This window comes from Archocentrus centrarchus, unplaced genomic scaffold (assembly GCF_007364275.1).
Source record: "Archocentrus centrarchus isolate MPI-CPG fArcCen1 unplaced genomic scaffold, fArcCen1 scaffold_111_ctg1, whole genome shotgun sequence".
In the NCBI taxonomy this organism is placed as follows: Eukaryota; Metazoa; Chordata; class Actinopteri; order Cichliformes; family Cichlidae; genus Archocentrus; species Archocentrus centrarchus.
Window position 1 is genome coordinate 26,566 of NW_022060157.1, and position 6,554 is coordinate 33,119.

The 6,554-nt window shown below is 38.5% G+C and overlaps 1 long non-coding RNA gene across 1 annotated transcript; it reads right to left on the reverse strand.

Annotated features, from left to right (window-relative positions):
* Positions 1 to 621: 621 nt before the first annotated feature.
* On the reverse strand, positions 622 to 2,944 carry LOC115775378 (uncharacterized). Its single transcript, XR_004019308.1, has 3 exons — positions 2,324 to 2,944; positions 816 to 876; positions 622 to 723 (listed from the first exon to the last, which is right to left on the reverse strand). It is a non-coding gene; the product is annotated as an uncharacterized LOC115775378 (long non-coding RNA).
* Between the last annotated feature and the right edge of the window lie 3,610 nt (positions 2,945 to 6,554).

Consider the following 6,554-nt stretch of genomic DNA (forward strand, 5'->3'; position numbering starts at 1 on the left):
GGATGGATGGAACCTTATCAGGTGCAGATATTATAGACATAGTCGTTTTACAGAATAAAAATCATACAGAGAAAATGCTCCTCCTTCATCTGTACATATGTTGATGTGAAATACTTTATCTCCAAATATACAGACTGAAATACTTCACTATTATCAGTATGTGCAGAGTGTTGCTATTCTAACATTGTCTGAGAATAAAATGATTCCCTCCTATGTGCAGTTGTTACATTAACATATTTGGATGCTTCCTCTTACCCACATGGCTTGCTTCCACTTGCTGTAGAAAAAATGCATTTGTACTCTGTAGTTTGACAATCTAAATGAATTTCAAACTGTAATCCACCTACAAAATAACTTTTCTTAGAGAAACACACATCTGCATCCATTCACAGTGCAAATTACATTTTGCTGTAATATATTTGTGTGTGCTGTGAAGCAAACATTTTGTATTATGATCTAAGTTGTATTTGAACTCAGTATTAACATCCTTTTTCAGAAACTACGAAGAACAAAGTATCAACATTACATGTATGAACGTAAACTCCTGGCAGTACATTATCTTAAAGCACTTAAAAGTGCACTTTAAGGTGTGTGATTCTGGCAGTGAATGCACATGTTCTTTTGAAACCACATGTGTGACCACAGCTGGCAGCACTGACGCCACTCACACCATTTCTTCATTGCATTCTTCTGCTTGTCGTTGAAATGAGCACGGCAGATCCACTAAAAAACACATAAAGTGGGGTTGTTGGATCAGGATACTGGATTTATTAAATATTAAAATGGACAACACACTACTTTCTTTGAAGACATACCATCTACAGCTGTCGGTCTCAGTTCTTGATTTTTCCACAGGCTCCTCAGTGCTGTGTGCACCTAAAGAAAATGTGACAGGTTAGCAGCAGTGTAACTGAAAGAAGCACAGATGCAAGTGTTAAGATGAATGTGGGACAATACATGCAGCTGTCAGAGTTATGAATTTACAAACAGCTGTTTCAAGTTATGAATTTATCAGAAAGTTAGAAATCTAAGACACAATGACCTTACTGTGTGCAGTGAGCTGATATCCACCCATTTATAGATCTATGTTCCACCACTTCTCTGGATCTGAGTCAGTGGGGCAAAGCTATCCAGACCTTGTTCTATCTCACTACATCTACCAGGACTTCCAAGGCAATACCAATGTCTTCCCAACCTCTGGTGTCTCCTGGGTCTGCCCTGGGGTCTAACTCTGGTGGGGAGCCCTAAACAACCCCTCTGGCAGGCATTCACGAGATATCTTAGTCCTCAACCAGCTCAGCAGGCTACCTTTGATAGAACAGCAGCAGTTCTGCTCTGAGCTTCTCCTAAATAATTGTGCCCCTCATAGACAGCTGGATCCCACAAGGGAAGTTATTGTGTTACAGCAGCAAGAAGCCCAAACACTTTTGGAGCAAGCTCATTCCCACCAAATGTAAGGTAGTAATTAACAAATACTTTTTAATTGTACACATACAAGAAACACATTTCCACACATTGCCTCAAAGATTTCTTCCACAGTTAGTGTCTGATTTCCACTCTCAGTGCCTGATCCAAATGAAACACAAAATTACAATGTTATTTACATTGTTTTGGAAGTCTCTAAGCATATTATATGAATCATATGCATAAAACTGTCACACAGGCAGCTATACACATTCTGTATCATGTATAATTCAACTGACAAAAAGTTTGATTTGGGCAAAAAACAAACAAAAAAAAAAAATATATATATATATATATATATATATATATATATATATATATATATATATATATATATATATATATATATATATATATATATATATATATATAAATAAATAAACCAACTTAATTATCACTCACAATAATTCACTGTCCCTGTGGATACAGTCCATGGTAAGTTTAGGTTTGTCTAGTCCTGTTGACAGCTTCAGCCCATGGGTTGTGCTAATAAATATCAGCAACGGTCCTAAACATGTGGCTATGTGAATTAATATAGTGACTGAGATGCTGCCAATAACAGGTGTAATGTGTTTGTTTCCCAAACCGAAGCTCATCTTTTCTGCTCCTATATAAGTGTTATATATGTAAGTGTTTAATTAAGAGCCAAAAACTAGCCACTTATTATGTCCTATAGTGTGGGCAGAGAATCTTTAATGAAGAATGATATATTTGTGTTCTAGCATTAAGGCTCTGACCCTGGGGGTGAGAACCACGTCAGCGACCCCAAAGTGTAGCACCCAGTTATACCTAAGAAATGTACCAATATTGAAATGTCACAGATGTAAAACATCAAAGCTTACTAAGTGTGCAGACATACCCTCTGGAGCATCACCACAACAGTACCAGATGTTTCAGCTGCCTCTTCAGCACAAAGTGTCCAAAAACTCAAGTGTTCAAGAATCTACAGTGAAGAAAAACACTGTCTGCAACAAAACCCAAAATATAGTGTCAGACCACATTATACCTGTACTATTTATAAAAACGGACATTTTGTTAATATTATTAAAAAAAACACTGGGATTGAGGTAATAATTTGATCTGTTATTGTTGCATCTTTACCTTACAATATAAAGCACCTTCAGGTGAGTGTTGTGATTTTGTGCTACATAAATAACATTGAAACAGAATAGATTTTATTATTTTAGAATCCACTAAACAGGAGACAAAACTTCTAGCTACTAAAAACAGTTTAATTGTGACTGATAATGATAAGGATCATGTTCAGATGTCTTCTGTTTGCCAATTAGAGTTTCAATACAAAAAGATTTATTTTACAGTAATGTTTTGGAGAAGCTGAAAACAAACAGGTGCTGACGTGGGGTACATCCTGAACAGGCTGACAGAGCTGACCATCACTGCTTGGTTAATCAAAATAAATGTATTTTACATCTGAGATTGTATCCATTTCTGTCCAGTGACATATTAAATCCATCCATCCATCCATTTTCTTCTGCTTATCCAGGGCTGGGTCGCGGGGCAGCAGCCAAGCCAGGCCTCGAGGTCCGGTGTCCTGCAGGTTTTAGATGCATCTCTGCTTCAACACACCTGAGTCAAAGATAGAAGTCATTAGCAGGACTCTGGAGAACTTGACTGCATACTGAGGAGGTCATTCAGCCATTTGATTCAGGTGTGTTGGATCAGGGACACATCTAAACCTGCAGGACACTGGACCTCGAGGCCTGGAGTTGAAGAGCCCTGGCCTAAGCAGAGAAGCCAGGCTTCCCTCTCCCCAGCTCATCTGGAGGGACCCCAAGGCGTTCCCAGGGCAGCCGAGAGATATAATCTCTTCAGTGTGTCCTGGGTTTGCTTCAGGGCCTCCTCCCAGTAGGACATGCCCAGAACACCTCACCCAAGAGGTGTCCAGGAGGCATCCTAGAAAAATGACCGAACCACCTCAACTGACTCCTCTCAATGTGGAGGAGTAGTGGCTCTACTCTGAGCCCCTCCCAAATGGCTGCAGTCCCCACCCTATCTCTTAAGGAGAGGCCAGCCAATGAGAGGAAGCTCATTTATATATTAAAGCCATAAATCTTTTTGGTTTTTGATTGCATATCTTTAAGTATTTCCAATTTCAAGTTCACTTTAGCTTTACTTATAGAGTATGACAAACTGCTGAGCTGCTTATCAGGCTACAGATAAACACAGTGTACTATAAATGCACAAGTTCAACATCTAGCCATACAGTACATGCTTAAAGGTACTCTATGGACAGATGAGGTTCATACATAGTCTATATATGAACCACTTACCTTGAAATGAAATCTGCTCTGCAGACTTTAAAATGGCTTCTAACTGTTTTCTTCCTTTTTCAGGGTCAGGCCATCAGGAAGCCCAACAGCATTTATGGTGATGCTATGATTTTGAAGAGACTGGTACGGTACCCTGCCAATACCACCAGCCTCATCTAAGATTAAATACAGACATTTATCAAATGTTATAAACATTCATAGCTCAGGACACACCAGACAATAATCAGACTACAGACCAGATGTTATTCATGATACTGTGACTGTTCACTGCATTTCAGAACAATATGTGCAAAGACACATGTTGAATAACAGTTATTGAATGAGTCTAAAATTGTTATAGTATTATAAATCATGCTTACTGTATTTTTTATTGAATATTTTCATCACCTTCTTAGCAAAGGCATCAACTGGCTCTTTGAAAGCAGTCGAGGAGCTTCCTGGAAATCCACTGGAAAAACACTGTAAATGGGGCGTTAACTGTGCCATATGACAAGTTTGGGTTTATCAGTGTGAGTGTGTGCTGTTTCCACCCCAGCTTCTCCAGACTGGATACCTTTAACAGTGTTTAGGACAAAAAGGCATGTATAAATATTAAGCATTCATAAAAATATAACAGTTCAGACATTTTCATTAACACTCAAAGGTACCTGTACACACTGATACTAAGTACTGCAAAGAAAATGGGTGTAAACTTAAAACCAATTCCACAATGTCATTGATATAAAGATTTGTTTATGAAACTGTGCAGCTGTCAGTGATGGAGCAAAATTATCATTATTAACTGAATGTCTTATAATGTTCAGCACATGATCAGTACAGGAATCTATTTAAACATGACAACATTTTGAATGTTTAGTTACATTTTTCCATTAAATAATCGTGTCTCGTTCATGTGAGAATGGCTGAAAAGCATCTTTAATTATATGATACCAACAGTTCCCAGCATGGATGGCAAACCTCAAACTTGAGCTGCTTGAGGAGCTTTTTCACTTTAAGCTCCCTCATCTCAGAGCTAAGATGCTGTTTTTCCTTCAGCTTTAAGAGCCGCTGCCTCCTCATTGTTCTTCTCTGCTTCTCCTAATGAGGAACATTATAGCTTAATATCTTTAAGTTTGCCTAAAAATGAAAGATAAATAAGAGTGTCTGAGTTTTCTTCTTTCATGTACAATACTGAGACCATTATTAGACAAAGCCACGTGGCTCACCCACAACCTGCACTCACTATTATAAACAATGATCTCATCACTGTGTTGCTCCATCAGTTTGAGAAATTACAAAGGGCTCAATGTACTTTACATCCATAACATAATATTAGATGTTTAGCCTAAATTGTTGTTATAAGCATTTCACAGAGCATCCCTTTGTGATGAAGAATAAAGAGCAGATAAAAATAATGACCAATATGAATAGTCATGGGATGACATGGAGATGTGCCCTGCAAAACTGAAAGCAACAAAGCTCATTCCAGGGTGCTTTTTTGGTTTGTACCATCTATGTCACCAGTTAGGCAAATTAGGCAGATAAGCACCTCCCATAATTCCATAAGGTCTGAAATTGCTCTATTTTGCTCTTAATGACAGCTTATTTTCTCAGTTATATTTATACAGCATTTACTATAAAACATATTTAGTTATAGTCAGATTCGTTTGATACAGATGGTGTAACAGATGGCTTGTAAAGTTAAGAGACTTAAAGCTTCAAGCTTCTGATTTGGAAGAAAGCCAACATGACGCTTCCCAGTGCTCTGACCTTTGGAAGGAAAAGAAAAGGTCAAAGGTGGAGCCTGAATAGGATTCATTTGCATATTTGCTGCTGTTTGAATCCATAGCTGAGATTGTTGTTTGTAAATGAAGCCAAACATTTGTGTCCTCCTGGTGTCGCTGGGATAACTGTACATGTACTCTGATCTGTGAGTGAGTGCAGCACAGCACACAGCAGCAGAGACTGGATACAAGGAGAAGAGCACAAAGGACACACAAACACTGGGAGACATGCTGTTCATTTGATGACTTTATTAGAGATTTCCATCATGGAGTCATTGTGGGAACGAACTGCAGGGAAAAGAGCAAAGATCCAGAAATCCAATCCAGAGTTTCTCTGTGACAAACACAAACATGTTAAAGACACAAATAGACATTAATAGTCTTTAGTGACTGTTCATCCACATCAGTGTTTGTGTTGAAGACATCAGTGTTGGTCTCAGTGTGGTTAACAGCAGTCAGCAGTCCAATTAGAAAAAGCTCATTTCAAACACATCATGCAGTTCATTTTCTCACCAGCAGAGGGCCACAAATCACCATCAATGAAGACTTCAAGGAGATGTTAGTGACATCAGAGCTGCACATCAACATCTGATCAATATGGAAGTTCATGTTTCTGTCATTGGATCAGTTCAAAAGCACAAAGCATGCAAATGTGCTCTTATTGTGAAAAGGTGCTCCTGCTGAGAGCTTCCTTCCTGTCCTGCTTCCATCACAGCTTCCAAAAATGAGTCCAACAGTAAGAGCATGTGGAGAGGTTGGAAAAATGGCATTAAGAAAGAGAAATCAAAGATTTGGATGGATTTGAATGAGCTCAGACTTGTTGAAAATGCAGAGGAGCTGGTTGTGAAGTGAGCTTCAGAGAAACACAACATCCTGATATTCACTGTGAAGCTTTGAGTGGAAAAAGACAGAAAAACAACATGTGGATCCTGGAATAATGGCAGCTTCCATCTTTAAAGGACTGAAGAGGAAGAAGTTTACAAGGAATCATTGAGAACAGTTTCAAACATCAACTGATTGAATCCATGAATGTGAA